This window comes from Phoenix dactylifera, chromosome 4 (genome assembly GCF_051530095.1).
Source record: "Phoenix dactylifera cultivar Ajwa chromosome 4, Ajwa_hap1_PhDact_Kaust_v1.1, whole genome shotgun sequence".
Classification (NCBI taxonomy): Eukaryota; Viridiplantae; Streptophyta; class Magnoliopsida; order Arecales; family Arecaceae; genus Phoenix; species Phoenix dactylifera.
Genome location: NC_143193.1, coordinates 37,119,491 through 37,143,475, shown reverse-complemented (window position 1 = coordinate 37,143,475; position 23,985 = coordinate 37,119,491). Strand labels below are relative to the sequence as shown.

At 49.6% G+C, this 23,985-nt stretch overlaps 61 non-coding genes and 5 pseudogenes across 61 annotated transcripts; all 66 read left to right on the top strand.

The window, feature by feature from the left end:
- Window positions 1-153: 153 nt before the first annotated feature.
- On the top strand, window positions 154-272 carry LOC149762381 (5S ribosomal RNA). The gene has a single exon (XR_016410294.1). It is a non-coding gene; the product is annotated as a 5S ribosomal RNA (ribosomal RNA).
- Window positions 273-519: 247 nt separating this feature from the next.
- On the top strand, window positions 520-638 carry LOC149762380 (5S ribosomal RNA; annotated as a pseudogene).
- A 246-nt stretch (window positions 639-884) lies between these two features.
- Window positions 885-1,003, top strand: LOC149762379 (5S ribosomal RNA). The gene has a single exon (XR_016410293.1). It is a non-coding gene; the product is annotated as a 5S ribosomal RNA (ribosomal RNA).
- Window positions 1,004-1,249: 246 nt separating this feature from the next.
- LOC149762378 (5S ribosomal RNA) lies at window positions 1,250-1,368 on the top strand. The gene has a single exon (XR_016405350.1). It is a non-coding gene; the product is annotated as a 5S ribosomal RNA (ribosomal RNA).
- Window positions 1,369-1,616: 248 nt separating this feature from the next.
- Window positions 1,617-1,735, top strand: LOC149762377 (5S ribosomal RNA). Its single transcript, XR_016404605.1, has one exon. It is a non-coding gene; the product is annotated as a 5S ribosomal RNA (ribosomal RNA).
- A 196-nt stretch (window positions 1,736-1,931) lies between these two features.
- Window positions 1,932-2,050, top strand: LOC149762376 (5S ribosomal RNA). The gene has a single exon (XR_016401871.1). It is a non-coding gene; the product is annotated as a 5S ribosomal RNA (ribosomal RNA).
- Window positions 2,051-2,296: 246 nt separating this feature from the next.
- Window positions 2,297-2,415, top strand: LOC149762375 (5S ribosomal RNA). Its single transcript, XR_016410292.1, has one exon. It is a non-coding gene; the product is annotated as a 5S ribosomal RNA (ribosomal RNA).
- A 246-nt stretch (window positions 2,416-2,661) lies between these two features.
- LOC149762374 (5S ribosomal RNA) lies at window positions 2,662-2,780 on the top strand. Its single transcript, XR_016401651.1, has one exon. It is a non-coding gene; the product is annotated as a 5S ribosomal RNA (ribosomal RNA).
- A 248-nt stretch (window positions 2,781-3,028) lies between these two features.
- Window positions 3,029-3,147, top strand: LOC149762373 (5S ribosomal RNA). The gene has a single exon (XR_016412774.1). It is a non-coding gene; the product is annotated as a 5S ribosomal RNA (ribosomal RNA).
- A 246-nt stretch (window positions 3,148-3,393) lies between these two features.
- LOC149762372 (5S ribosomal RNA) lies at window positions 3,394-3,512 on the top strand (annotated as a pseudogene).
- A 246-nt stretch (window positions 3,513-3,758) lies between these two features.
- On the top strand, window positions 3,759-3,877 carry LOC149762371 (5S ribosomal RNA). The gene has a single exon (XR_016403230.1). It is a non-coding gene; the product is annotated as a 5S ribosomal RNA (ribosomal RNA).
- A 246-nt stretch (window positions 3,878-4,123) lies between these two features.
- On the top strand, window positions 4,124-4,242 carry LOC149762370 (5S ribosomal RNA). Its single transcript, XR_016410489.1, has one exon. It is a non-coding gene; the product is annotated as a 5S ribosomal RNA (ribosomal RNA).
- A 246-nt stretch (window positions 4,243-4,488) lies between these two features.
- On the top strand, window positions 4,489-4,607 carry LOC149762369 (5S ribosomal RNA). Its single transcript, XR_016410291.1, has one exon. It is a non-coding gene; the product is annotated as a 5S ribosomal RNA (ribosomal RNA).
- Window positions 4,608-4,853: 246 nt separating this feature from the next.
- On the top strand, window positions 4,854-4,972 carry LOC149762368 (5S ribosomal RNA). The gene has a single exon (XR_016410478.1). It is a non-coding gene; the product is annotated as a 5S ribosomal RNA (ribosomal RNA).
- Window positions 4,973-5,218: 246 nt separating this feature from the next.
- On the top strand, window positions 5,219-5,337 carry LOC149762367 (5S ribosomal RNA). The gene has a single exon (XR_016410290.1). It is a non-coding gene; the product is annotated as a 5S ribosomal RNA (ribosomal RNA).
- Window positions 5,338-5,583: 246 nt separating this feature from the next.
- On the top strand, window positions 5,584-5,702 carry LOC149762366 (5S ribosomal RNA). Its single transcript, XR_016408679.1, has one exon. It is a non-coding gene; the product is annotated as a 5S ribosomal RNA (ribosomal RNA).
- A 247-nt stretch (window positions 5,703-5,949) lies between these two features.
- Window positions 5,950-6,068, top strand: LOC149762365 (5S ribosomal RNA). The gene has a single exon (XR_016401870.1). It is a non-coding gene; the product is annotated as a 5S ribosomal RNA (ribosomal RNA).
- A 246-nt stretch (window positions 6,069-6,314) lies between these two features.
- Window positions 6,315-6,433, top strand: LOC149762364 (5S ribosomal RNA). Its single transcript, XR_016410288.1, has one exon. It is a non-coding gene; the product is annotated as a 5S ribosomal RNA (ribosomal RNA).
- A 246-nt stretch (window positions 6,434-6,679) lies between these two features.
- On the top strand, window positions 6,680-6,798 carry LOC149762363 (5S ribosomal RNA). Its single transcript, XR_016401650.1, has one exon. It is a non-coding gene; the product is annotated as a 5S ribosomal RNA (ribosomal RNA).
- Window positions 6,799-7,046: 248 nt separating this feature from the next.
- LOC149762362 (5S ribosomal RNA) lies at window positions 7,047-7,165 on the top strand. Its single transcript, XR_016412773.1, has one exon. It is a non-coding gene; the product is annotated as a 5S ribosomal RNA (ribosomal RNA).
- A 246-nt stretch (window positions 7,166-7,411) lies between these two features.
- On the top strand, window positions 7,412-7,530 carry LOC149762361 (5S ribosomal RNA). The gene has a single exon (XR_016408952.1). It is a non-coding gene; the product is annotated as a 5S ribosomal RNA (ribosomal RNA).
- Window positions 7,531-7,776: 246 nt separating this feature from the next.
- Window positions 7,777-7,895, top strand: LOC149762360 (5S ribosomal RNA). Its single transcript, XR_016410287.1, has one exon. It is a non-coding gene; the product is annotated as a 5S ribosomal RNA (ribosomal RNA).
- Window positions 7,896-8,141: 246 nt separating this feature from the next.
- Window positions 8,142-8,260, top strand: LOC149762359 (5S ribosomal RNA). The gene has a single exon (XR_016401004.1). It is a non-coding gene; the product is annotated as a 5S ribosomal RNA (ribosomal RNA).
- Window positions 8,261-8,506: 246 nt separating this feature from the next.
- Window positions 8,507-8,625, top strand: LOC149762358 (5S ribosomal RNA). The gene has a single exon (XR_016410286.1). It is a non-coding gene; the product is annotated as a 5S ribosomal RNA (ribosomal RNA).
- A 246-nt stretch (window positions 8,626-8,871) lies between these two features.
- LOC149762357 (5S ribosomal RNA) lies at window positions 8,872-8,990 on the top strand. Its single transcript, XR_016410466.1, has one exon. It is a non-coding gene; the product is annotated as a 5S ribosomal RNA (ribosomal RNA).
- A 246-nt stretch (window positions 8,991-9,236) lies between these two features.
- On the top strand, window positions 9,237-9,355 carry LOC149762356 (5S ribosomal RNA). Its single transcript, XR_016410285.1, has one exon. It is a non-coding gene; the product is annotated as a 5S ribosomal RNA (ribosomal RNA).
- A 246-nt stretch (window positions 9,356-9,601) lies between these two features.
- On the top strand, window positions 9,602-9,720 carry LOC149762355 (5S ribosomal RNA). The gene has a single exon (XR_016408678.1). It is a non-coding gene; the product is annotated as a 5S ribosomal RNA (ribosomal RNA).
- Window positions 9,721-9,967: 247 nt separating this feature from the next.
- On the top strand, window positions 9,968-10,086 carry LOC149762354 (5S ribosomal RNA). The gene has a single exon (XR_016401869.1). It is a non-coding gene; the product is annotated as a 5S ribosomal RNA (ribosomal RNA).
- Window positions 10,087-10,332: 246 nt separating this feature from the next.
- On the top strand, window positions 10,333-10,451 carry LOC149762353 (5S ribosomal RNA). The gene has a single exon (XR_016410284.1). It is a non-coding gene; the product is annotated as a 5S ribosomal RNA (ribosomal RNA).
- Window positions 10,452-10,697: 246 nt separating this feature from the next.
- On the top strand, window positions 10,698-10,816 carry LOC149762352 (5S ribosomal RNA). Its single transcript, XR_016401649.1, has one exon. It is a non-coding gene; the product is annotated as a 5S ribosomal RNA (ribosomal RNA).
- Window positions 10,817-11,064: 248 nt separating this feature from the next.
- Window positions 11,065-11,183, top strand: LOC149762351 (5S ribosomal RNA). The gene has a single exon (XR_016412772.1). It is a non-coding gene; the product is annotated as a 5S ribosomal RNA (ribosomal RNA).
- A 246-nt stretch (window positions 11,184-11,429) lies between these two features.
- Window positions 11,430-11,548, top strand: LOC149762350 (5S ribosomal RNA). The gene has a single exon (XR_016410283.1). It is a non-coding gene; the product is annotated as a 5S ribosomal RNA (ribosomal RNA).
- A 246-nt stretch (window positions 11,549-11,794) lies between these two features.
- Window positions 11,795-11,913, top strand: LOC149762349 (5S ribosomal RNA). The gene has a single exon (XR_016410455.1). It is a non-coding gene; the product is annotated as a 5S ribosomal RNA (ribosomal RNA).
- Window positions 11,914-12,159: 246 nt separating this feature from the next.
- On the top strand, window positions 12,160-12,278 carry LOC149762348 (5S ribosomal RNA). The gene has a single exon (XR_016410282.1). It is a non-coding gene; the product is annotated as a 5S ribosomal RNA (ribosomal RNA).
- A 246-nt stretch (window positions 12,279-12,524) lies between these two features.
- Window positions 12,525-12,643, top strand: LOC149762347 (5S ribosomal RNA). Its single transcript, XR_016408677.1, has one exon. It is a non-coding gene; the product is annotated as a 5S ribosomal RNA (ribosomal RNA).
- A 247-nt stretch (window positions 12,644-12,890) lies between these two features.
- Window positions 12,891-13,009, top strand: LOC149762346 (5S ribosomal RNA). Its single transcript, XR_016401868.1, has one exon. It is a non-coding gene; the product is annotated as a 5S ribosomal RNA (ribosomal RNA).
- Window positions 13,010-13,255: 246 nt separating this feature from the next.
- On the top strand, window positions 13,256-13,374 carry LOC149762345 (5S ribosomal RNA). The gene has a single exon (XR_016401648.1). It is a non-coding gene; the product is annotated as a 5S ribosomal RNA (ribosomal RNA).
- A 248-nt stretch (window positions 13,375-13,622) lies between these two features.
- On the top strand, window positions 13,623-13,741 carry LOC149762344 (5S ribosomal RNA). Its single transcript, XR_016412771.1, has one exon. It is a non-coding gene; the product is annotated as a 5S ribosomal RNA (ribosomal RNA).
- A 246-nt stretch (window positions 13,742-13,987) lies between these two features.
- Window positions 13,988-14,106, top strand: LOC149762343 (5S ribosomal RNA). The gene has a single exon (XR_016410281.1). It is a non-coding gene; the product is annotated as a 5S ribosomal RNA (ribosomal RNA).
- A 246-nt stretch (window positions 14,107-14,352) lies between these two features.
- LOC149762342 (5S ribosomal RNA) lies at window positions 14,353-14,471 on the top strand. The gene has a single exon (XR_016410444.1). It is a non-coding gene; the product is annotated as a 5S ribosomal RNA (ribosomal RNA).
- Window positions 14,472-14,717: 246 nt separating this feature from the next.
- Window positions 14,718-14,836, top strand: LOC149762341 (5S ribosomal RNA). The gene has a single exon (XR_016410280.1). It is a non-coding gene; the product is annotated as a 5S ribosomal RNA (ribosomal RNA).
- Window positions 14,837-15,082: 246 nt separating this feature from the next.
- Window positions 15,083-15,201, top strand: LOC149762340 (5S ribosomal RNA). The gene has a single exon (XR_016408676.1). It is a non-coding gene; the product is annotated as a 5S ribosomal RNA (ribosomal RNA).
- Window positions 15,202-15,448: 247 nt separating this feature from the next.
- On the top strand, window positions 15,449-15,567 carry LOC149762339 (5S ribosomal RNA). Its single transcript, XR_016401867.1, has one exon. It is a non-coding gene; the product is annotated as a 5S ribosomal RNA (ribosomal RNA).
- A 246-nt stretch (window positions 15,568-15,813) lies between these two features.
- On the top strand, window positions 15,814-15,932 carry LOC149762338 (5S ribosomal RNA). Its single transcript, XR_016410279.1, has one exon. It is a non-coding gene; the product is annotated as a 5S ribosomal RNA (ribosomal RNA).
- Window positions 15,933-16,178: 246 nt separating this feature from the next.
- On the top strand, window positions 16,179-16,297 carry LOC149762337 (5S ribosomal RNA). The gene has a single exon (XR_016401646.1). It is a non-coding gene; the product is annotated as a 5S ribosomal RNA (ribosomal RNA).
- Window positions 16,298-16,545: 248 nt separating this feature from the next.
- Window positions 16,546-16,664, top strand: LOC149762336 (5S ribosomal RNA). The gene has a single exon (XR_016412770.1). It is a non-coding gene; the product is annotated as a 5S ribosomal RNA (ribosomal RNA).
- A 246-nt stretch (window positions 16,665-16,910) lies between these two features.
- Window positions 16,911-17,029, top strand: LOC149762335 (5S ribosomal RNA; annotated as a pseudogene).
- Window positions 17,030-17,275: 246 nt separating this feature from the next.
- Window positions 17,276-17,394, top strand: LOC149762334 (5S ribosomal RNA). Its single transcript, XR_016410277.1, has one exon. It is a non-coding gene; the product is annotated as a 5S ribosomal RNA (ribosomal RNA).
- Window positions 17,395-17,640: 246 nt separating this feature from the next.
- LOC149762333 (5S ribosomal RNA) lies at window positions 17,641-17,759 on the top strand. The gene has a single exon (XR_016410276.1). It is a non-coding gene; the product is annotated as a 5S ribosomal RNA (ribosomal RNA).
- Window positions 17,760-18,005: 246 nt separating this feature from the next.
- On the top strand, window positions 18,006-18,124 carry LOC149762332 (5S ribosomal RNA). Its single transcript, XR_016407394.1, has one exon. It is a non-coding gene; the product is annotated as a 5S ribosomal RNA (ribosomal RNA).
- Window positions 18,125-18,371: 247 nt separating this feature from the next.
- LOC149762331 (5S ribosomal RNA) lies at window positions 18,372-18,490 on the top strand. The gene has a single exon (XR_016410275.1). It is a non-coding gene; the product is annotated as a 5S ribosomal RNA (ribosomal RNA).
- A 246-nt stretch (window positions 18,491-18,736) lies between these two features.
- LOC149762330 (5S ribosomal RNA) lies at window positions 18,737-18,855 on the top strand. The gene has a single exon (XR_016410274.1). It is a non-coding gene; the product is annotated as a 5S ribosomal RNA (ribosomal RNA).
- A 246-nt stretch (window positions 18,856-19,101) lies between these two features.
- LOC149762329 (5S ribosomal RNA) lies at window positions 19,102-19,220 on the top strand. Its single transcript, XR_016408675.1, has one exon. It is a non-coding gene; the product is annotated as a 5S ribosomal RNA (ribosomal RNA).
- A 247-nt stretch (window positions 19,221-19,467) lies between these two features.
- LOC149762328 (5S ribosomal RNA) lies at window positions 19,468-19,586 on the top strand. Its single transcript, XR_016402101.1, has one exon. It is a non-coding gene; the product is annotated as a 5S ribosomal RNA (ribosomal RNA).
- A 246-nt stretch (window positions 19,587-19,832) lies between these two features.
- Window positions 19,833-19,951, top strand: LOC149762327 (5S ribosomal RNA). The gene has a single exon (XR_016410273.1). It is a non-coding gene; the product is annotated as a 5S ribosomal RNA (ribosomal RNA).
- Window positions 19,952-20,197: 246 nt separating this feature from the next.
- LOC149762326 (5S ribosomal RNA) lies at window positions 20,198-20,316 on the top strand. The gene has a single exon (XR_016401645.1). It is a non-coding gene; the product is annotated as a 5S ribosomal RNA (ribosomal RNA).
- A 248-nt stretch (window positions 20,317-20,564) lies between these two features.
- On the top strand, window positions 20,565-20,683 carry LOC149762325 (5S ribosomal RNA). Its single transcript, XR_016412769.1, has one exon. It is a non-coding gene; the product is annotated as a 5S ribosomal RNA (ribosomal RNA).
- A 246-nt stretch (window positions 20,684-20,929) lies between these two features.
- Window positions 20,930-21,048, top strand: LOC149762324 (5S ribosomal RNA; annotated as a pseudogene).
- A 246-nt stretch (window positions 21,049-21,294) lies between these two features.
- On the top strand, window positions 21,295-21,413 carry LOC149762323 (5S ribosomal RNA). The gene has a single exon (XR_016401380.1). It is a non-coding gene; the product is annotated as a 5S ribosomal RNA (ribosomal RNA).
- A 246-nt stretch (window positions 21,414-21,659) lies between these two features.
- On the top strand, window positions 21,660-21,778 carry LOC149762322 (5S ribosomal RNA). The gene has a single exon (XR_016401644.1). It is a non-coding gene; the product is annotated as a 5S ribosomal RNA (ribosomal RNA).
- A 248-nt stretch (window positions 21,779-22,026) lies between these two features.
- LOC149762321 (5S ribosomal RNA) lies at window positions 22,027-22,145 on the top strand. The gene has a single exon (XR_016412767.1). It is a non-coding gene; the product is annotated as a 5S ribosomal RNA (ribosomal RNA).
- A 246-nt stretch (window positions 22,146-22,391) lies between these two features.
- Window positions 22,392-22,510, top strand: LOC149762320 (5S ribosomal RNA; annotated as a pseudogene).
- A 246-nt stretch (window positions 22,511-22,756) lies between these two features.
- Window positions 22,757-22,875, top strand: LOC149762319 (5S ribosomal RNA). The gene has a single exon (XR_016410272.1). It is a non-coding gene; the product is annotated as a 5S ribosomal RNA (ribosomal RNA).
- Window positions 22,876-23,121: 246 nt separating this feature from the next.
- Window positions 23,122-23,240, top strand: LOC149762318 (5S ribosomal RNA). The gene has a single exon (XR_016407392.1). It is a non-coding gene; the product is annotated as a 5S ribosomal RNA (ribosomal RNA).
- A 247-nt stretch (window positions 23,241-23,487) lies between these two features.
- LOC149762317 (5S ribosomal RNA) lies at window positions 23,488-23,606 on the top strand. The gene has a single exon (XR_016410271.1). It is a non-coding gene; the product is annotated as a 5S ribosomal RNA (ribosomal RNA).
- A 246-nt stretch (window positions 23,607-23,852) lies between these two features.
- LOC149762316 (5S ribosomal RNA) lies at window positions 23,853-23,971 on the top strand. The gene has a single exon (XR_016410270.1). It is a non-coding gene; the product is annotated as a 5S ribosomal RNA (ribosomal RNA).
- The last annotated feature ends 14 nt before the right edge of the window (window positions 23,972-23,985 follow it).

Genomic DNA, 23,985 nt, shown 5'->3' with positions numbered 1-23,985 from the left:
GAAAATAAACTGAGTCCGGAGACTCGCGGTGCCATGCCGCATAGCGGAACATCGCATTGAATCCTACGCCAAAACGGCCTCGGCAGCGCGAATGTCTCGGGCCGTCGAGGTCTGCTGCTTTGTCATAAAAGGGTGTTTCGATGGGCATGTCATGGGTGCGATCATACCAGCACTAATGCACCGGATCCCATCAGAACTCCGCAGTTAAGCGTGCTTGGGCGAGAGTAGTACTAGGATGGGTGACCCCCTGGGAAGTCCTCGTGTTGCACCCCTTTTATTTTTTGCCCGCTTTTTTATTTTTTGATAATATTTATTTTTAATTTTTCGGCTTTTGGCTTTTTCTCTTCGGATAATTTTTTTCCCCCGAAAATAAACTGAGTCCGGAGACTCGCGGTGCCATGCCGCATAGCGGGAATAGCGCGTTGAATCCTACGCCAGAACGGCCCCGGCGGCGCGAATGTCTCGGGCCGTCGACGTCTGCTGCTTTGTCATAAAAGGGAGTTTCGATGGGCATGTCATGGGTGCGATCATACCAGCACTAATGCACCGGATCCCATCATAACTCCGCAGTTAGGCGTGCTTGGGCGAGAGAAGTACTAGGATGGGTGACCCCCTGGGAAGTCCTCGTGTTGCACCCTTTTTATTTTTTGCCCGCTTTTTTATTTTTTGATAATATCTATTTTTAATTTTTTGGCTTTTGGCTTTTCCTCTTCGGATAATTTTTTCCCCCCGAAAATAAACTGAGTCCGGAGACTGGCGGTGCCATGCCGCATAGCGGAACAGCGCGTTGAATCCTACGCCAGAACGGCCCCGGCAGCGCGAATGTCTCGGGCCGTCGAGGTCTGCTGCTTTGTTATAAAAGGGAGTTTCGAAGGGCATGTCATGGGTGCGATCATACCAGCACTAATGCACCGGATCCCATCAGAACTCCGCAGTTAAGCGTGCTTGGGCGAGAGTAGTACTAGGATGGGTGACCCCCTGGGAAGTCCTCGTGTTGCACCCCTTTTATTTTTTGCCCGCTTTTTTATTTTTTGATAACATTTATTTTTTATTTTTCGGCTTTTGGCTTTTCCTCTTCGGATAATTTTTTTCCCCCGAAAATAAACTGAGTCCGGAGACTGGCGGTGCCATGCCGCATAGCGGAACAGCGCGTTGAATCCTACGCCAGAACGGCCCCGGCAGCGCGAATGTCTCGGGCCGTCGAGGTCTGCTACTTTGTCATATAAGGGAGTTTCGAAGGGCATGTCTTGGGTGCGATCATACCAGCACTAATGCACCGGATCCTATCAGAACTCCGCAGTTAAGCGTGCTTGGGCGAGAGTTGTACTAGGATGGGTGACCCCCTGGGAAGTCCTCGTGTTGCACCCTTTTTATTTTTTTCTCCACTTTTTTATTTTTTGATAATATTTATTTTTAATTTTTCGGCTTTTGGCTTTTCCTCTTCGGATAATTTTTTTCCCCCGAAAATAAACTGAGTCCGGAGACTGGCGGTGCCATGCCGCATAGCGGGAATAGCGCGTTGAATCCTACGCCAGAACGGCCCCGGCGGCGCGAATGTCTCGGGCCGTCGACGTCTGCTGCTTTGTCATAAAAGGGAGTTTCGATGGGCATGTCATGGGTGCGATCATACCAGCACTAATGCACCGGATCCCATCAGAACTCCGCAGTTAAGCGTGCTTGGGCGAGAGTAGTACTACGATGGGTGACCCCCTGGGAAGTCCTCATGTTGCACCCTTTTGGCTTTTGGCTTTTCCTCTTCGGATAATTTTTTTCCCCCGACAATAAACTGGGTCCGGAGACTGGCGGTGCCATGCCGCATAGCGGGACCAGCGCGTTGAATCCTACGCCAGAACGGCCCCGGCAGCGCGAATGTCTCGGGCCGTCGAGGTCTGCTGCTTTGTCATAAAAGGGAGTTTCGAAGGGCATATCATTGGTGCGATCATACCAGCACTAATGCACCGGATCCCATCAGAACTCCGCAGTTAAGCGTGCTTGGGCGAGAGTAGTACTAGGATGGGTGACCCCCTGGGAAGTCCTCGTGTTGCACCCCTTTTATTTTTTGCCCGCTTTTTTCTTTTTTGATAACATTTATTTTTAATTTTTTGGCTTTTGGCTTTTCCTCTTCGGATAATTTTTTTCCCTCGAAAATAAACTGAGTCCGGAGACTCGCGGTGCCATGCCGCATAGCGGAACATCGCATTGAATCCTACGCCAAAACGGCCTCGGCAGCGCGAATGTCTCGGGCCGTCGAGGTCTGCTGCTTTGTCATAAAAGGGTGTTTCGATGGGCATGTCATGGGTGCGATCATACCAGCACTAATGCACCGGATCCCATCAGAACTCCGCAGTTAAGCGTGCTTGGGCGAGAGTAGTACTAGGATGGGTGACCCCCTGGGAAGTCCTCGTGTTGCACCCCTTTTATTTTTTGCCCGCTTTTTTATTTTTTGATAATATTTATTTTTAATTTTTCGGCTTTTGGCTTTTTCTCTTCGGATAATTTTTTTCCCCCGAAAATAAACTGAGTCCGGAGACTCGCGGTGCCATGCCGCATAGCGGAACAGCGCGTTGAATCCTACGCCAGAACGGCCCCGGCAGCGCGAATGTCTCGGGCCGTCGAGGTCTGCTGCTTTGTCATAAAAGGGAGTTTCGAAGGGCATGTCATGGGTGCGATCATACCAGCACTAATGCACCGGATCCCATCAGAACTCCGCAGTTAAGCGTGCTTGGGCGAGAGTTGTACTAGGATGGGTGACCCCCTGGGAAGTCCTCGTGTTGCACCCTTTTTATTTTTTTCTCCACTTTTTTATTTTTTGATAATATTTATTTTTAATTTTTCGGCTTTTGGCTTTTCCTCTTCGGATAATTTTTTTCCCCCGAAAATAAACTGAGTCCGGAGACTGGCGGTGCCATGCCGCATAGCGGGAATAGCGCGTTGAATCCTACGCCAGAACGGCCCCGGCGGCGCGAATATCTCGGGCCGTCGACGTCTGCTGCTTTGTCATAAAAGGGAGTTTCGATGGGCATGTCATGGGTGCGATCATACCAGCACTAATGCACCGGATCCCATCAGAACTCCGCAGTTAAGCGTGCTTGGGCGAGAGTAGTACTACGATGGGTGACCCCCTGGGAAGTCCTCGTGTTGCACCCCTTTTATTTTTTGCCCGCTTTTTTATTTTTTGATAATATTTATTTTTAATTTTTCGGCTTTTGGCTTTTCCTCTTCGGATAATTTTTTTCCCCCGAAAATAAACTGAGTCCGGAGACTCGCGGTGCCATGACGCATAGCGGAACAGCGCGTTGAATCCTACGCCAGAACGGCCCCGGCAGCGCGAATGTCTCGGGCCGTCGCGGTCTGCTGCTTTGTCATAAAAGGGAGTTTCGAAGGGCATGTCATGGGTGCGATCATACCAGCACTAATGCACCGGATCCCATCATAACTCCGCAGTTAGGCGTGCTTGGGCGAGAGAAGTACTAGGATGGGTGACCCCCTGGGAAGTCCTCGTGTTGCACCCTTTTTATTTTTTGCCCGCTTTTTTATTTTTTGATAATATTTATTTTTAATTTTTTGGCTTTTGGCTTTTCCTCTTCGGATAATTTTTTCCCCCCGAAAATAAACTGAGTCTGGAGACTGGCGGTGCCATGCCACATAGCGGAACAGCGCGTTGAATCCTACGCCAGAACGGCCCCGGCAGCGTGAATGTCTCGGGCCGTCGAGGTCTGCTGCTTTGTCATAAAAGGGAGTTTCGAAGGGCATGTCATGGGTGCGATCATACCAGCACTAATGCACCGGATCCCATCAGAACTCCACAGTTAAGCGTGCTTGGGCGAGAGTAGTACTAGGATGGGTGACCCCCTGGGAAGTCCTCGTGTTGCACCCCTTTTATTTTTTGCCCGCTTTTTTATTTTTTGATAACATTTATTTTTTATTTTTCGGCTTTTGGCTTTTCCTCTTCGGATAATTTTTTTCCCCCGAAAATAAACTGAGTCCGGAGACTGGCGGTGCCATGCCGCATAGCGGAACAGCGTGTTGAATCCTACGCCAGAACGGCCCCGGCAGCGCGAATGTCTCGGGCCGTCGAGGTCTGCTGCTTTGTTATAAAAGGGAGTTTCGAAGGGCATGTCATGGGTGCGATCATACCAGCACTAATGCACCGGATCCCATCAGAACTCCGCAGTTAAGCGTGCTTGGGCGAGAGTAGTACTAGGATGGGTGACCTCCTGGGAAGTCCTCGTGTTGCACCCCTTTTATTTTTTGCCCGCTTTTTTATTTTTTGATAACATTTATTTTTTATTTTTCGGCTTTTGGCTTTTCCTCTTCGGATAATTTTTTTCCCCCGAAAATAAACTGAGTCCGGAGACTGGCGGTGCCATGCCGCATAGCGGAACAGCGCGTTGAATCCTACGCCAGAACGGCCCCGGCAGCGCGAATGTCTCGGGCCGTCGAGGTCTGCTGCTTTGTCATAAAAGGGAGTTTCGAAGGGCATGTCATGGGTGCGATCATACCAGCACTAATGCACCGGATCCCATCAGAACTCCGCAGTTAAGCGTGCTTGGGCGAGAGTAGTACTAGGATGGGTGACCCCCTGGGAAGTCCTCGTGTTGCACCCCTTTTATTTTTTGCCCGCTTTTTTATTTTTTGATAACATTTATTTTTTATTTTTCGGCTTTTGGCTTTTCCTCTTCGGATAATTTTTTTCCCCCGAAAATAAACTGAGTCCGGAGACTGGCGGTGCCATGCCGCATAGCGGAACAGCGTGTTGAATCCTACGCCAGAACGGCCCCGGCAGCGCGAATGTCTCGGGCCGTCGAGGTCTGCTGCTTTGTTATAAAAGGGAGTTTCGAAGGGCATGTCATGGGTGCGATCATACCAGCACTAATGCACCGGATCCCATCAGAACTCCGCAGTTAAGCGTGCTTGGGCGAGAGTAGTACTAGGATGGGTGACCTCCTGGGAAGTCCTCGTGTTGCACCCCTTTTATTTTTTGCCCGCTTTTTTATTTTTTGATAACATTTATTTTTTATTTTTCGGCTTTTGGCTTTTCCTCTTCGGATAATTTTTTTCCCCCGAAAATAAACTGAGTCCGGAGACTGGCGGTGCCATGCCGCATAGCGGAACAGCGCTTTGAATCCTACGCCAGAACGGCCCCGGCAGCGCGAATGTCTCGGGCCGTCGAGGTCTGCTGCTTTGTCATAAAAGGGAGTTTCGAAGGGCATGTCATGGGTGCGATCATACCAGCACTAATGCACCGGATCCCATCAGAACTCCGCAGTTAAGCGTGCTTGGGCGAGAGTAGTACTAGGATGGGTGACCCCCTGGGAAGTCCTCGTGTTGCACCCCTTTTATTTTTTGCCCGCTTTTTTATTTTTTGATAACATTTATTTTTTATTTTTCGGCTTTTGGCTTTTCCTCTTCGGATAATTTTTTTCCCCCGAAAATAAACTGAGTCCGGAGACTGGCGGTGCCATGCCGCATAGCGGAACAGCGTGTTGAATCCTACGCCAGAACGGCCCCGGCAGCGCGAATGTCTCGGGCCGTCGAGGTCTGCTACTTTGTCATAAAAGGGAGTTTCGAAGGGCATGTCTTGAGTGCGATCATACCAGCACTAATGCACCGGATCCTATCAGAACTCCGCAGTTAAGCGTGCTTGGGCGAGAGTAGTACTAGGATGGGTGACCCCCTGGGAAGTCCTCATGTTGCACCCTTTTTATTTTTTGCCCGCTTTTTTATTTTTTGATAATATTTATTTTTAATTTTTTGGCTTTTGGCTTTTCCTCTTCGGATAATTTTTTTCCCCCGACAATAAACTGGGTCCGGAGACTGGCGGTGCCATGCCGCATAGCGGGACCAGCGCGTTGAATCCTACGCCAGAACGGCCCCGGCAGCGCGAATGTCTCGGGCCGTCGAGGTCTGCTGCTTTGTCATAAAAGGGAGTTTCGAAGGGCATATCATTGGTGCGATCATACCAGCACTAATGCACCGGATCCCATCAGAACTCCGCAGTTAAGCGTGCTTGGGCGAGAGTAGTACTAGGATGGGTGACCCCCTGGGAAGTCCTCGTGTTGCACCCCTTTTATTTTTTGCCCGCTTTTTTCTTTTTTGATAACATTTATTTTTAATTTTTTGGCTTTTGGCTTTTCCTCTTCGGATAATTTTTTTCCCTCGAAAATAAACTGAGTCCGGAGACTCGCGGTGCCATGCCGCATAGCGGAACATCGCATTGAATCCTACGCCAAAACGGCCTCGGCAGCGCGAATGTCTCGGGCCGTCGAGGTCTGCTGCTTTGTCATAAAAGGGTGTTTCGATGGGCATGTCATGGGTGCGATCATACCAGCACTAATGCACCGGATCCCATCAGAACTCCGCAGTTAAGCGTGCTTGGGCGAGAGTAGTACTAGGATGGGTGACCCCCTGGGAAGTCCTCGTGTTGCACCCCTTTTATTTTTTGCCCGCTTTTTTATTTTTTGATAATATTTATTTTTAATTTTTCGGCTTTTGGCTTTTTCTCTTCGGATAATTTTTTTCCCCCGAAAATAAACTGAGTCCGGAGACTCGCGGTGCCATGCCGCATAGCGGAACAGCGCGTTGAATCCTACGCCAGAACGGCCCCGGCAGCGCGAATGTCTCGGGCCGTCGAGGTCTGCTGCTTTGTCATAAAAGGGAGTTTCGAAGGGCATGTCATGGGTGCGATCATACCAGCACTAATGCACCGGATCCCATCAGAACTCCGCAGTTAAGCGTGCTTGGGCGAGAGTTGTACTAGGATGGGTGACCCCCTGGGAAGTCCTCGTGTTGCACCCTTTTTATTTTTTTCTCCACTTTTTTATTTTTTGATAATATTTATTTTTAATTTTTCGGCTTTTGGCTTTTCCTCTTCGGATAATTTTTTTCCCCCGAAAATAAACTGAGTCCGGAGACTGGCGGTGCCATGCCGCATAGCGGGAATAGCGCGTTGAATCCTACGCCAGAACGGCCCCGGCGGCGCGAATGTCTCGGGCCGTCGACGTCTGCTGCTTTGTCATAAAAGGGAGTTTCGATGGGCATGTCATGGGTGCGATCATACCAGCACTAATGCACCGGATCCCATCAGAACTCCGCAGTTAAGCGTGCTTGGGCGAGAGTAGTACTACGATGGGTGACCCCCTGGGAAGTCCTCGTGTTGCACCCCTTTTATTTTTTGCCCGCTTTTTTATTTTTTGATAATATTTATTTTTAATTTTTCGGCTTTTGGCTTTTCCTCTTCGGATAATTTTTTTCCCCCGAAAATAAACTGAGTCCGGAGACTCGCGGTGCCATGCCGCACAGCGGAACAGCGCGTTGAATCCTACGCCAGAACGGCCCCGGCAGCGCGAATGTCTCGGGCCGTCGCGGTCTGCTGCTTTGTCATAAAAGGGAGTTTCGAAGGGCATGTCATGGGTGCGATCATACCAGCACTAATGCACCGGATCCCATCATAACTCCGCAGTTAGGCGTGCTTGGGCGGGAGAAGTACTAGGATGGGTGACCCCCTGGGAAGTCCTCGTGTTGCACCCTTTTTATTTTTTGCCCGCTTTTTTATTTTTTGATAATATTTATTTTTAATTTTTTGGCTTTTGGCTTTTCCTCTTCGGATAATTTTTTCCCCCCGAAAATAAACTGAGTCCGGAGACTGGCGGTGCCATGCCGCATAGCGGAACAGCGCGTTGAATCCTACGCCAGAACGGCCCCGGCAGCGCGAATGTCTCGGGCCGTCGAGGTCCGCTGCTTTGTCATAAAAGGGAGTTTCGAAGGGCATGTCATGGGTGCGATCATACCAGCACTAATGCACCGGATCCCATCAGAACTCCGCAGTTAAGCGTGCTTGGGCGAGAGTAGTACTAGGATGGGTGACCCCCTGGGAAGTCCTCGTGTTGCACCCCTTTTATTTTTTGCCCGCTTTTTTATTTTTTGATAACATTTATTTTTTATTTTTCGGCTTTTGGCTTTTCCTCTTCGGATAATTTTTTTCCCCCGAAAATAAACTGAGTCCGGAGACTGGCGGTGCCATGCCGCATTGCGGAACAGCGCGTTGAATCCTACGCCAGAACGGCCCCGGCAGCGCGAATGTCTCGGGCCGTCGAGGTCTGCTGCTTTGTTATAAAAGGGAGTTTCGAAGGGCATGTCATGGGTGCGATCATACCAGCACTAATGTACCGGATCCCATCAGAACTCCGCAGTTAAGCGTGCTTGGGCGAGAGTAGTACTAGGATGGGTGACCTCCTGGGAAGTCCTCGTGTTGCACCCCTTTTATTTTTTGCCCGCTTTTTTATTTTTTGATAACATTTATTTTTTATTTTTCGGCTTTTGGCTTTTCCTCTTCGGATAATTTTTTTCCCCCGAAAATAAACTGAGTCCGGAGACTGGCGGTGCCATGCCGCATAGCGGAACAGCGCGTTGAATCCTACGCCAGAACGGCCCCGGCAGCGCGAATGTCTCGGGCCGTCGAGGTCTGCTGCTTTGTCATAAAAGGGAGTTTCGAAGGGCATGTCATGGGTGCGATCATACCAGCACTAATGCACCGGATCCCATCAGAACTCCGCAGTTAAGCGTGCTTGGGCGAGAGTAGTACTAGGATGGGTGACCCCCTGGGAAGTCCTCGTGTTGCACCCCTTTTATTTTTTGCCCGCTTTTTTATTTTTTGATAACATTTATTTTTTATTTTTCGGCTTTTGGCTTTTCCTCTTCGGATAATTTTTTTCCCCCGAAAATAAACTGAGTCCGGAGACTGGCGGTGCCATGCCGCATAGCGGAACAGCGTGTTGAATCCTACGCCAGAACGGCCCCGGCAGCGCGAATGTCTCGGGCCGTCGAGGTCTGCTGCTTTGTTATAAAAGGGAGTTTCGAAGGGCATGTCATGGGTGCGATCATACCAGCACTAATGCACCGGATCCCATCAGAACTCCGCAGTTAAGCGTGCTTGGGCGAGAGTAGTACTAGGATGGGTGACCTCCTGGGAAGTCCTCGTGTTGCACCCCTTTTATTTTTTGCCCGCTTTTTTATTTTTTGATAACATTTATTTTTTATTTTTCGGCTTTTGGCTTTTCCTCTTCGGATAATTTTTTTTCCCCGAAAATAAACTGAGTCCGGAGACTGGCGGTGCCATGCCGCATAGCGGAACAGCGCGTTGAATCCTACGCCAGAACGGCCCCGGCAGCGCGAATGTCTCGGGCCGTCGAGGTCTGCTGCTTTGTCATAAAAGGGAGTTTCGAAGGGCATGTCATGGGTGCGATCATACCAGCACTAATGCACCGGATCCCATCAGAACTCCGCAGTTAAGCGTGCTTGGGCGAGAGTAGTACTAGGATGGGTGACCCCCTGGGAAGTCCTCGTGTTGCACCCCTTTTATTTTTTGCCCGCTTTTTTATTTTTTGATAACATTTATTTTTTATTTTTCGGCTTTTGGCTTTTCCTCTTCGGATAATTTTTTTCCCCCGAAAATAAACTGAGTCCGGAGACTGGCGGTGCCATGCCGCATAGCGGAACAGCGTGTTGAATCCTACGCCAGAACGGCCCCGGCAGCGCGAATGTCTCGGGCCGTCGAGGTCTGCTACTTTGTCATAAAAGGGAGTTTCGAAGGGCATGTCTTGAGTGCGATCATACCAGCACTAATGCACCGGATCCTATCAGAACTCCGCAGTTAAGCGTGCTTGGGCGAGAGTAGTACTAGGATGGGTGACCCCCTGGGAAGTCCTCATGTTGCACCCTTTTTATTTTTTGCCCGCTTTTTTATTTTTTGATAATATTTATTTTTAATTTTTTGGCTTTTGGCTTTTCCTCTTCGGATAATTTTTTTCCCCCGACAATAAACTGGGTCCGGAGACTGGCGGTGCCATGCCGCATAGCGGGACCAGCGCGTTGAATCCTACGCCAGAACGGCCCCGGCAGCGCGAATGTCTCGGGCCGTCGAGGTCTGCTGCTTTGTCATAAAAGGGAGTTTCGAAGGGCATATCATTGGTGCGATCATACCAGCACTAATGCACCGGATCCCATCAGAACTCCGCAGTTAAGCGTGCTTGGGCGAGAGTAGTACTAGGATGGGTGACCCCCTGGGAAGTCCTCGTGTTGCACCCCTTTTATTTTTTGCCCGCTTTTTTCTTTTTTGATAACATTTATTTTTAATTTTTTGGCTTTTGGCTTTTCCTCTTCGGATAATTTTTTTCCCTCGAAAATAAACTGAGTCCGGAGACTCGCGGTGCCATGCCGCATAGCGGAACATCGCATTGAATCCTACGCCAAAACGGCCTCGGCAGCGCGAATGTCTCGGGCCGTCGAGGTCTGCTGCTTTGTCATAAAAGGGTGTTTCGATGGGCATGTCATGGGTGCGATCATACCAGCACTAATGCACCGGATCCCATCAGAACTCCGCAGTTAAGCGTGCTTGGGCGAGAGTAGTACTAGGATGGGTGACCCCCTGGGAAGTCCTCGTGTTGCACCCCTTTTATTTTTTGCCCGCTTTTTTATTTTTTGATAATATTTATTTTTAATTTTTCGGCTTTTGGCTTTTTCTCTTCGGATAATTTTTTTCCCCCGAAAATAAACTGAGTCCGGAGACTCGCGGTGCCATGCCGCATAGCGGAACAGCGCGTTGAATCCTACGCCAGAACGGCCCCGGCAGCGCGAATGTCTCGGGCCGTCGAGGTCTGCTGCTTTGTCATAAAAGGGAGTTTCGAAGGGCATGTCATGGGTGCGATCATACCAGCACTAATGCACCGGATCCCATCAGAACTCCGCAGTTAAGCGTGCTTGGGCGAGAGTTGTACTAGGATGGGTGACCCCCTGGGAAGTCCTCGTGTTGCACCCTTTTTATTTTTTTCTCCACTTTTTTATTTTTTGATAATATTTATTTTTAATTTTTCGGCTTTTGGCTTTTCCTCTTCGGATAATTTTTTTCCCCCGAAAATAAACTGAGTCCGGAGACTGGCGGTGCCATGCCGCATAGCGGGAATAGCGCGTTGAATCCTACGCCAGAACGGCCCCGGCGGCGCGAATGTCTCGGGCCGTCGACGTCTGCTGCTTTGTCATAAAAGGGAGTTTCGATGGGCATGTCATGGGTGCGATCATACCAGCACTAATGCACCGGATCCCATCAGAACTCCGCAGTTAAGCGTGCTTGGGCGAGAGTAGTACTACGATGGGTGACCCCCTGGGAAGTCCTCGTGTTGCACCCCTTTTATTTTTTGCCCGCTTTTTTATTTTTTGATAATATTTATTTTTAATTTTTCGGCTTTTGGCTTTTCCTCTTCGGATAATTTTTTTCCCCCGAAAATAAACTGAGTCCGGAGACTGGCGGTGCCATGCCGCATAGCGGAACAGCGCGTTGAATCCTATGCCAGAACGGCCCCGGCAGCGCGAATGTCTCGGGCCGTCGCGGTCTGCTGCTTTGTCATAAAAGGGAGTTTCGAAGGGCATGTCATGGGTGCGATCATACCAGCACTAATGCACCGGATCCCATCAGAACTCCGCAGTTAAGCGTGCTTGGGCGAGAGTAGTACTAGGATGGGTGACCCCCTGGGAAGTCCTCGTGTTGCACCCCTTTTATTTTTTGCCCGGTTTTTTATTTTTTGATAACATTTATTTTTTATTTTTCGGCTTTTGGCTTTTCCTCTTCGGATAATTTTTTTCCCCCGAAAATAAACTGAGTCCGGAGACTGGCGGTGCCATGCCGCATAGCGGAACAGCGTGTTGAATCCTACGCCAGAACGGCCCCGGCAGCGCGAATGTCTCGGGCCGTCGAGGTCTGCTGCTTTGTTATAAAAGGGAGTTTCGAAGGGCATGTCATGGGTGCGATCATACCAGCACTAATGCACCGGATCCCATCAGAACTCCGCAGTTAAGCGTGCTTGGGCGAGAGTAGTACTAGGATGGGTGACCTCCTGGGAAGTCCTCGTGTTGCACCCCTTTTATTTTTTGCCCGCTTTTTTATTTTTTGATAACATTTATTTTTTATTTTTCGGCTTTTGGCTTTTCCTCTTCGGATAATTTTTTTTCCCCGAAAATAAACTGAGTCCGGAGACTGGCGGTGCCATGCCGCATAGCGGAACAGCGCGTTGAATCCTACGCCAGAACGGCCCCGGCAGCGCGAATGTCTCGGGCCGTCGAGGTCTGCTGCTTTGTCATAAAAGGGAGTTTCGAAGGGCATGTCATGGGTGCGATCATACCAGCACTAATGCACCGGATCCCATCAGAACTCCGCAGTTAAGCGTGCTTGGGCGAGAGTAGTACTAGGATGGGTGACCCCCTGGGAAGTCCTCGTGTTGCACCCCTTTTATTTTTTGCCCGCTTTTTTATTTTTTGATAACATTTATTTTTTATTTTTCGGCTTTTGGCTTTTCCTCTTCGGATAATTTTTTTCCCCCGAAAATAAACTGAGTCCGGAGACTGGCGGTGCCATGCCGCATAGCGGAACAGCGTGTTGAATCCTACGCCAGAACGGCCCCGGCAGCGCGAATGTCTCGGGCCGTCGAGGTCTGCTACTTTGTCATAAAAGGGAGTTTCGAAGGGCATGTCTTGAGTGCGATCATACCAGCACTAATGCACCGGATCCTATCAGAACTCCGCAGTTAAGCGTGCTTGGGCGAGAGTAGTACTAGGATGGGTGACCCCCTGGGAAGTCCTCATGTTGCACCCTTTTTATTTTTTGCCCGCTTTTTTATTTTTTGATAATATTTATTTTTAATTTTTTGGCTTTTGGCTTTTCCTCTTCGGATAATTTTTTTCCCCCGACAATAAACTGGGTCCGGAGACTGGCGGTGCCATGCCGCATAGCGGGACCAGCGCGTTGAATCCTACGCCAGAACGGCCCCGGCAGCGCGAATGTCTCGGGCCGTCGAGGTCTGCTGCTTTGTCATAAAAGGGAGTTTCGAAGGGCATATCATTGGTGCGATCATACCAGCACTAATGCACCGGATCCCATCAGAACTCCGCAGTTAAGCGTGCTTGGGCGAGAGTAGTACTAGGATGGGTGACCCCCTGGGAAGTCCTCGTGTTGCACCCCTTTTATTTTTTGCCCGCTTTTTTATTTTTTGATAATATTTATTTTTAATTTTTCGGCTTTTGGCTTTTTCTCTTCGGATAATTTTTTTCCCCCGAAAATAAACTGAGTCCGGAGACTCGCGGTGCCATGCCGCATAGCGGAACAGCGCGTTGAATCCTACGCCAGAACGGCCCCGGCAGCGCGAATGTCTCGGGCCGTCGAGGTCTGCTGCTTTGTCATAAAAGGGAGTTTCGAAGGGCATGTCATGGGTGCGATCATACCAGCACTAATGCACCGGATCCCATCAGAACTCCGCAGTTAAGCGTGCTTGGGCGAGAGTTGTACTAGGATGGGTGACCCCCTGGGAAGTCCTCGTGTTGCACCCTTTTTATTTTTTTCTCCACTTTTTTATTTTTTGATAATATTTATTTTTAATTTTTCGGCTTTTGGCTTTTCCTCTTCGGATAATTTTTTTCCCCCGAAAATAAACTGAGTCCGGAGACTGGCGGTGCCATGCCGCATAGCGGGAATAGCGCGTTGAATCCTACGCCAGAACGGCCCCGGCGGCGCGAATGTCTCGGGCCGTCGACGTCTGCTGCTTTGTCATAAAAGGGAGTTTCGATGGGCATGTCATGGGTGCGATCATACCAGCACTAATGCACCGGATCCCATCAGAACTCCGCAGTTAAGCGTGCTTGGGCGAGAGTAGTACTACGATGGGTGACCCCCTGGGAAGTCCTCGTGTTGCACCCCTTTTATTTTTTGCCCGTTTTTTTATTTTTTGATAATATTTATTTTTAATTTTTCGGCTTTTGGCTTTTCCTCTTCGGATAATTTTTTTCCCCCGAAAATAAACTGAGTCCGGAGACTGGCGGTGCCATGCCGCATAGCGGAACAGCGCGTTGAATCCTATGCCAGAACGGCCCCGGCAGCGCGAATGTCTCGGGCCGTCGCGGTCTGCTGCTTTGTCATAAAAGGGAGTTTCGAAGGGCATGTCATGGGTGCGATCATACCAGCACTAATGCACCGGATCCCATCAGAACTCCGCAGTTAAGCGTGCTTGGGCGAGAGTAGTACTAGGATGGGTGACCCCCTGGGAAGTCCTCGTGTTGCACCCCTTTTATTTTTTGCCCGGTTTTTTATTTTTTGATAACATTTATTTTTTATTTTTCGGCTTTTGGCTTTTCCTCTTCGGATAATTTTTTTCCCCCGAAAATAAACTGAGTCCGGAGACTGGCGGTGCCATGCCGCATAGCGGAACAGCGTGTTGAATCCTACGCCAGAACGGCCCCGGCAGCGCGAATGTCTCGGGCCGTCGAGGTCTGCTGCTTTGTTATAAAAGGGAGTTTCGAAGGGCATGTCATGGGTGCGATCATACCAGCACTAATGCACCGGATCCCATCAGAACTCCGCAGTTAAGCGTGCTTGGGCGAGAGTAGTACTAGGATGGGTGACCTCCTGGGAAGTCCTCGTGTTGCACCCCTTTTATTTTTTGCCCGCTTTTTTATTTTTTGATAACATTTATTTTTTATTTTTCGGCTTTTGGCTTTTCCTCTTCGGATAATTTTTTTTCCCCGAAAATAAACTGAGTCCGGAGACTGGCGGTGCCATGCCGCATAGCGGAACAGCGCGTTGAATCCTACGCCAGAACGGCCCCGGCAGCGCGAATGTCTCGGGCCGTCGAGGTCTGCTGCTTTGTCATAAAAGGGAGTTTCGAAGGGCATGTCATGGGTGCGATCATACCAGCACTAATGCACCGGATCCCATCAGAACTCCGCAGTTAAGCGTGCTTGGGCGAGAGTAGTACTAGGATGGGTGACCCCCTGGGAAGTCCTCGTGTTGCACCCCTTTTATTTTTTGCCCGCTTTTTTATTTTTTGATAACATTTATTTTTTATTTTTCGGCTTTTGGCTTTTCCTCTTCGGATAATTTTTTTCCCCCGAAAATAAACTGAGTCCGGAGACTGGCGGTGCCATGCCGCATAGCGGAACAGCGTGTTGAATCCTACGCCAGAACGGCCCCGGCAGCGCGAATGTCTCGGGCCGTCGAGGTCTGCTACTTTGTCATAAAAGGGAGTTTCGAAGGGCATGTCTTGAGTGCGATCATACCAGCACTAATGCACCGGATCCTATCAGAACTCCGCAGTTAAGCGTGCTTGGGCGAGAGTAGTACTAGGATGGGTGACCCCCTGGGAAGTCCTCATGTTGCACCCTTTTTATTTTTTGCCCGCTTTTTTATTTTTTGATAATATTTATTTTTAATTTTTTGGCTTTTGGCTTTTCCTCTTCGGATAATTTTTTTCCCCCGACAATAAACTGGGTCCGGAGACTGGCGGTGCCATGCCGCATAGCGGGACCAGCGCGTTGAATCCTACGCCAGAACGGCCCCGGCAGCGCGAATGTCTCGGGCCGTCGAGGTCTGCTGCTTTGTCATAAAAGGGAGTTTCGAAGGGCATATCATTGGTGCGATCATACCAGCACTAATGCACCGGATCCCATCAGAACTCCGCAGTTAAGCGTGCTTGGGCGAGAGTAGTACTAGGATGGGTGACCCCCTGGGAAGTCCTCGTGTTGCACCCCTTTTATTTTTTGCCCGCTTTTTTCTTTTTTGATAACATTTATTTTTAATTTTTTGGCTTTTGGCTTTTCCTCTTCGGATAATTTTTTTCCCTCGAAAATAAACTGAGTCCGGAGACTCGCGGTGCCATGCCGCATAGCGGAACATCGCATTGAATCCTACGCCAAAACGGCCTCGGCAGCGCGAATGTCTCGGGCCGTCGAGGTCTGCTGCTTTGTCATAAAAGGGTGTTTCGATGGGCATGTCATGGGTGCGATCATACCAGCACTAATGCACCGGATCCCATCAGAACTCCGCAGTTAAGCGTGCTTGGGCGAGAGTAGTACTAGGATGGGTGACCCCCTGGGAAGTCCTCGTGTTGCACCCCTTTTATTTTTTGCCCGCTTTTTTATTTTTTGATAATATTTATTTTTAATTTTTCGGCTTTTGGCTTTTTCTCTTCGGATAATTTTTTTCCCCCGAAAATAAACTGAGTCCGGAGACTCGCGGTGCCATGCCGCATAGCGGAACAGCGCGTTGAATCCTACGCCAGAACGGCCCCGGCAGCGCGAATGTCTCGGGCCGTCGAGGTCTGCTGCTTTGTCATAAAAGGGAGTTTCGAAGGGCATGTCATGGGTGCGATCATACCAGCACTAATGCACCGGATCCCATCAGAACTCCGCAGTTAAGCGTGCTTGGGCGAGAGTTGTACTAGGATGGGTGACCCCCTGGGAAGTCCTCGTGTTGCACCCTTTTTATTTTTTTCTCCACTTTTTTATTTTTTGATAATATTTATTTTTAATTTTTCGGCTTTTGGCTTTTCCTCTTCGGATAATTTTTTTCCCCCGAAAATAAACTGAGTCCGGAGACTGGCGGTGCCATGCCGCATAGCGGGAATAGCGCGTTGAATCCTACGCCAGAACGGCCCCGGCGGCGCGAATGTCTCGGGCCGTCGACGTCTGCTGCTTTGTCACAAAAGGGAGTTTCGATGGGCATGTCATGGGTGCGATCATACCAGCACTAATGCACCGGATCCCATCAGAACTCCGCAGTTAAGCGTGCTTGGGCGAGAGTAGTACTACGATGGGTGACCCCCTGGGAAGTCCTCGTGTTGCACCCCTTTTATTTTTTGCCCGCTTTTTTATTTTTTGATAATATTTATTTTTAATTTTTCGGCTTTTGGCTTTTCCTCTTCGGATAATTTTTTTCCCCCGAAAATAAACTGAGTCCGGAGACTCGCGGTGCCATGCCGCATAGCGGAACAGCGCGTTGAATCCTACGCCAGAACGGCCCCGGCAGCGCGAATGTCTCGGGCCGTCGCGGTCTGCTGCTTTGTCATAAAAGGGAGTTTCGAAGGGCATGTCATGGGTGCGATCATACCAGCACTAATGCACCGGATCCCATCATAACTCCGCAGTTAGGCGTGCTTGGGCGAGAGAAGTACTAGGATGGGTGACCCCCTGGGAAGTCCTCGTGTTGCACCCTTTTTATTTTTTGCCCGCTTTTTTATTTTTTGATAATATTTATTTTTAATTTTTTGGCTTTTGGCTTTTCCTCTTCGGATAATTTTTTCCCCCCGAAAATAAACTGAGTCCGGAGACTGGCGGTGCCATGCCGCATAGCGGAACAGCGCGTTGAATCCTACGCCAGAACGGCCCCGGCAGCGCGAATGTCTCGGGCCGTCGAGGTCCGCTGCTTTGTCATAAAAGGGAGTTTCGAAGGGCATGTCATGGGTGCGATCATACCAGCACTAATGCACCGGATCCCATCAGAACTCCGCAGTTAAGCGTGCTTGGGCGAGAGTAGTACTAGGATGGGTGACCCCCTGGGAAGTCCTCGTGTTGCACCCCTTTTATTTTTTGCCCGCTTTTTTATTTTTTGATAACATTTATTTTTTATTTTTCGGCTTTTGGCTTTTCCTCTTCGGATAATTTTTTTCCCCCGAAAATAAACTGTGTCCGGAGACTGGCGGTGCCATGCCGCATAGCGGAACAGCGCGTTGAATCCTACGCCAGAACGGCCCCGGCAGCGCGAATGTCTCGGGCCGTCGAGGTCTGCTGCTTTGTCATAAAAGGGAGTTTCGAAGGGCATGTCATGGGTGCGATCATACCAGCACTAATGCACCGGATCCCATCAGAACTCCGCAGTTAAGCGTGCTTGGGCGAGAGTAGTACTAGGATGGGTGACCCCCTGGGAAGTCCTCGTGTTGCACCCCTTTTATTTTTTGCCCGCTTTTTTATTTTTTGATAACATTTATTTTTTATTTTTCGGCTTTTGGCTTTTCCTCTTCGGATAATTTTTTTCCCCCGAAAATAAACTGAGTCCGGAGACTGGCGGTGCCATGCCGCATAGCGGAACAGCGTGTTGAATCCTACGCCAGAACGGCCCCGGCAGCGCGAATGTCTCGGGCCGTCGAGGTCTGCTACTTTGTCATATAAGGGAGTTTCGAAGGGCATGTCTTGGGTGCGATCATACCAGCACTAATGCACCGGATCCTATCAGAACTCCGCAGTTAAGCGTGCTTGGGCGAGAGTAGTACTAGGATGGGTGACCCCCTGGGAAGTCCTCATGTTGCACCCTTTTTATTTTTTGCCCGCTTTTTTATTTTTTGATAATATTTATTTTTAATTTTTTGGCTTTTGGCTTTTCCTCTTCGGATAATTTTTTTCCCCCGACAATAAACTGCGTCCGGAGACTGGCGGTGCCATGCCGCATAGCGGGACCAGCGCGTTGAATCCTACGCCAGAACGGCCCCGGCAGCGCGAATGTCTCGGGCCGTCGAGGTCTGCTGCTTTGTCATAAAAGGGAGTTTCGAAGGGCATATCATGGGTGCGATCATACCAGCACTAATGCACCGGATCCCATCAGAACTCCGCAGTTAAGCGTGCTTGGGCGAGAGTAGTACTAGGATGGGTGACCCCCTGGGAAGTCCTCGTGTTGCACCCCTTTTATTTTTTGCCCGCTTTTTTATTTTTTGATAACATTTATTTTTAATTTTTTGGCTTTTGGCTTTTCCTCTTCGGATAATTTTTTTCCCTCGAAAATAAACTGAGTCCGGAGACTCGCGGTGCCATGCCGCATAGCGGAACAGCGCATTGAATCCTACGCCAGAACGGCCTCGGCAGCGCGAATGTCTCGGGCCGTCGAGGTCTGCTGCTTTGTCATAAAAGGGAGTTTCGAAGGGCATGTCATGGGTGCGATCATACCAGCACTAATGCACCGGATCCCATCAGAACTCCGCAGTTAAGCGTGCTTGGGCGAGAGTAGTACTAGGATGGGTGACCCCCTGGGAAGTCCTCGTGTTGCACCCCTTTTATTTTTTGCCCGCTTTTTTATTTTTTGATAACATTTATTTTTTATTTTTCGGCTTTTGGCTTTTCCTCTTCGGATAATTTTTTTCCCCCGAAAATAAACTGAGTCCGGAGACTGGCGGTGCCATGCCGCATAGCAGAACAGCGTGTTGAATCCTACGCCAGAACGGCCCCGGCAGCGCGAATGTCTCGGGCCGTCGAGATCTGCTACTTTGTCATAAAAGGGAGTTTCGAAGGGCATGTCTTGAGTGCGATCATACCAGCACTAATGCACCGGATCCTATCAGAACTCCGCAGTTAAGCGTGCTTGGGCGAGAGTAGTACTAGGATGGGTGACCCCCTGGGAAGTCCTCATGTTGCACCCTTTTTATTTTTTGCCCGCTTTTTTATTTTTTGATAATATTTATTTTTAATTTTTTGGCTTTTGGCTTTTCCTCTTCGGATAATTTTTTTCCCCCGACAATAAACTGGATCCGGAGACTGGCGGTGCCATGCCGCATAGCGGGACCAGCGCGTTGAATCCTACGCCAGAACGGCCCCGGCAGCGAGAATGTCTCGGGCCGTCGAGGTCTGCTGCTTTGTCATAAAAGGGAGTTTCGAAGGGCATATCATGGGTGCGATCATACCAGCACTAATGCACCGGAACCCATCAGAACTCCGCAGTTAAGCGTGCTTGGGCGAGAGTAGTACTAGGATGGGTGACCCCCTGGGAAGTCCTCGTGTTGCACCCCTTTTATTTTTTGCCCGCTTTTTTCTTTTTTGATAACATTTATTTTTAATTTTTTGGCTTTTGGCTTTTCCTCTTCGGATAATTTTTTTCCCTCGAAAATAAACTGAGTCCGGAGACTCGCGGTGCCATGCCGCATAGCGGAACATCGCATTGAATCCTACGCCAAAACGGCCTCGGCAGCGCGAATGTCTCGGGCCGTCGAGGTCTGCTGCTTTGTCATAAAAGGGTGTTTCGATGGGCATGTCATGGGTGCGATCATACCAGCACTAATGCACCGGATCCCATCAGAACTCCGCAGTTAAGCGTGCTTGGGCGAGAGTAGTACTAGGATGGGTGACCCCCTGGGAAGTCCTCGTGTTGCACCCCTTTTATTTTTTGCCCGCTTTTTTATTTTTTGATAATATTTATTTTTAATTTTTCGGCTTTTGGCTTTTTCTCTTCGGATAATTTTTTTCCCCCGAAAATAAACTGAGTCCGGAGACTCGCGGTGCCATGCCGCATAGCGGAACAGCGCGTTGAATCCTACGCCAGAACGGCCCCGGCAGCGCGAATGTCTCGGGCCGTCGAGGTCTGCTGCTTTGTCATAAAAGGGAGTTTCGAAGGGCATGTCATGGGTGCGATCATACCAGCACTAATGCACCGGATCCCATCAGAACTCCGCAGTTAAGCGTGCTTGGGCGAGAGTTGTACTAGGATGGGTGACCCCCTGGGAAGTCCTCGTGTTGCACCCTTTTTATTTTTTTCTCCACTTTTTTATTTTTTGATAATATTTATTTTTAATTTTTCGGCTTTTGGCTTTTCCTCTTCGGATAATTTTTTTCCCCCGAAAATGAACTGAGTCCGGAGACTGGCGGTGCCATGCCGCATAGCGGGAATAGCGCGTTGAATCCTACGCCAGAACGGCCCCGGCGGCGCGAATGTCTCGGGCCGTCGACGTCTGCTGCTTTGTCATAAAAGGGAGTTTCGATGGGCTTGTCATGGGTGCGATCATACCAGCACTAATGCACCGGATCCCATCAGAACTCCGCAGTTAAGCGTGCTTGGGCGAGAGTAGTACTACGATGGGTGACCCCCTGGGAAGTCCTCGTGTTGCACCCCTTTTATTTTTTGCCCGCTTTTTTATTTTTTGATAATATTTATTTTTAATTTTTCGGCTTTTGGCTTTTCCTCTTCGGATAATTTTTTTTCCCCGAAAATAAACTGAGTCCGGAGACTCGCGGTGCCATGCCGCATAGCGGAACAGCGCGTTGAATCCTACGCCAGAACGGCCCCGGCAGCGCGAATGTCTCGGGCCGTCGCGGTCTGCTGCTTTGTCATAAAAGGGAGTTTCGAAGGGCATGTCATGGGTGCGATCATACCAGCACTAATGCACCGGATCCCATCATAACTCCGCAGTTAGGCGTGCTTGGGCGAGAGAAGTACTAGGATGGGTGACCCCCTGGGAAGTCCTCGTGTTGCACCCTTTTTATTTTTTGCCCGCTTTTTTATTTTTTGATAATATTTATTTTTAATTTTTTGGCTTTTGGCTTTTCCTCTTCGGATAATTTTTTCCCCCCGAAAATAAACTGAGTCCGGAGACTGGCGGTGCCATGCCGCATAGCGGAACAGCGCGTTGAATCCTACGCCAGAACGGCCCCGGCAGCGCGAATGTCTCGGGCCGTCGAGGTCCGCTGCTTTGTCATAAAAGGGAGTTTCGAAGGGCATGTCATGGGTGCGATCATACCAGCACTAATGCACCGGATCCCATCAGAACTCCGCAGTTAAGCGTGCTTGGGCGAGAGTTGTACTAGGATGGGTGACCCCCTGGGAAGTCCTCGTGTTGCACCCCTTTTATTTTTTGCCCGCTTTTTTATTTTTTGATAACATTTATTTTTTATTTTTCGGCTTTTGGCTTTTCCTCTTCGGATAATTTTTTTCCCCCGAAAATAAACTGAGTCCGGAGACTGGCGGTGCCATGCCGCATAGCGGAACAGCGCGTTGAATCCTACGCCAGAACGGCCCCGGCAGCGCGAATGTCTCGGGCCGTCGAGGTCTGCTGCTTTGTCATAAAAGGGAGTTTCGAAGGGCATGTCATGGGTGCGATCATACCAGCACTAATGCACCGGATCCCATCAGAACTCCGCAGTTAAGCGTGCTTGGGCGAGAGTTGTACTAGGATGGGTGACCCCCTGGGAAGTCCTCGTGTTGCACCCTTTTTATTTTTTTCTCCACTTTTTTATTTTTTGATAATATTTATTTTTAATTTTTCGGCTTTTGGCTTTTCCTCTTCGGATAATTTTTTTCCCCCGAAAATAAACTGAGTCCGGAGACTGGCGGTGCCATGCCGCATAGCGGGAATAGCGCGTTGAATCCTACGCCTGAACGGCCCCGGCGGCGCGAATGTCTCGGGCCGTCGACGTCTGCTGCTTTGTCATAAAAGGGAGTTTCGATGGGCATGTCATGGGTGCGATCATACCAGCACTAATGCACCGGATCCCATCAGAACTCCGCAGTTAAGCGTGCTTGGGCGAGAGTAGTACTACGATGGGTGACCCCCTGGGAAGTCCTCGTGTTGCACCCCTTTTATTTTTTGCCCGCTTTTTTATTTTTTGATAATATTTATTTTTAATTTTTCGGCTTTTGGCTTTTCCTCTTCGGATAATTTTTTTCCCCCGAAAATAAACTGAGTCCGGAGACTCGCGGTGCCATGCCGCATAGCGGAACAGCGCGTTGAATCCTACGCCAGAACGGCCCCGGCAGCGCGAATGTCTCGGGCCGTCGCGGTCTGCTGCTTTGTCATAAAAGGGAGTTTCGAAGGGCATGTCATGGGTGCGATCATACCAGCACTAATGCACCGGATCCCATCATAACTCCGCAGTTAGGCGTGCTTGGGCGAGAGAAGTACTAGGATGGGTGACCCCCTGGGAAGTCCTCGTGTTGCACCCTTTTTATTTTTTGCCCGCTTTTTTATTTTTTGATAATATTTATTTTTAATTTTTTGGCTTTTGGCTTTTCCTCTTCGGATAATTTTTTCCCCCCGAAAATAAACTGAGTCCGGAGACTGGCGGTGCCATGCCGCATAGCGGAACAGCGCGTTGAATCCTACGCCAGAACGGCCCCGGCAGCGCGAATGTCTCGGGCCGTCGAGGTCTGCTGCTTTGTCATAAAAGGGAGTTTCGAAGGGCATGTCATGGGTGCGATCATACCAGCACTAATGCACCGGATCCCATCAGAACTCCGCAGTTAAGCGTGCTTGGGCGAGAGTAGTACTAGGATGGGTGACCCCCTGGGAAGTCCTCGTGTTGCACCCCTTTTATTTTTTGCCCGCTTTTTTATTTTTTGATAACATTTATTTTTTATTTTTCGGCTTTTGGCTTTTCCTCTTCGGATAATTTTTTTCCCCCGAAAATAAACTGAGTCCGGAGACTGGCGGTGCCATGCCGCATAGCGGAACAGCGTGTTGAATCCTACGCCAGAACGGCCCCGGCAGCGCGAATGTCTCGGGCCGTCGAGGTCTGCTACTTTGTCATATAAGGGAGTTTCGAAGGGCATGTCTTGGGTGCGATCATACCAGCACTAATGCACCGGATCCTATCAGAACTCCGCAGTTAAGCGTGCTTGGGCGAGAGTAGTACTAGGATGGGTGACCCCCTGGGAAGTCCTCATGTTGCACCCTTTTTATTTTTTGCCCGCTTTTTTATTTTTTGATAATATTTATTTTTAATTTTTTGGCTTTTGGCTTTTCCTCTTCGGATAATTTTTTTCCCCCGACAATAAACTGCGTCCGGAGACTGGCGGTGCCATGCCGCATAGCGGGACCAGCGCGTTGAATCCTACGCCAGAACGGCCCCGGCAGCGCGAATGTCTCGGGCCGTCGAGGTCTGCTGCTTTGTCATAAAAGGGAGTTTCGAAGGGCATATCATGGGTGCGATCATACCAGCACTAATGCACCGGATCCCATCAGAACTCCGCAGTTAAGCGTGCTTGGGCGAGAGTAGTACTAGGATGGGTGACCCCCTGGGAAGTCCTCGTGTTGCACCCCTTTTATTTTTTGCCCGCTTTTTTATTTTTTGATAACATTTATTTTTAATTTTTTGGCTTTTGGCTTTTCCTCTTCGGATAATTTTTTTCCCTCGAAAATAAACTGAGTCCGGAGACTCGCGGTGCCATGCCGCATAGCGGAACAGCGCATTGAATCCTACGCCAGAACGGCCTCGGCAGCGCGAATGTCTCGGGCCGTCGAGGTCTGCTGCTTTGTCATAAAAGGGAGTTTCGAAGGGCATGTCATGGGTGCGATCATACCAGCACTAATGCACCGGATCCCATCAGAACTCCGCAGTTAAGCGTGCTTGGGCGAGAGTAGTACTAGGATGGGTGACCCCCTGGGAAGTCCTCGTGTTGCACCCCTTTTATTTTTTGCC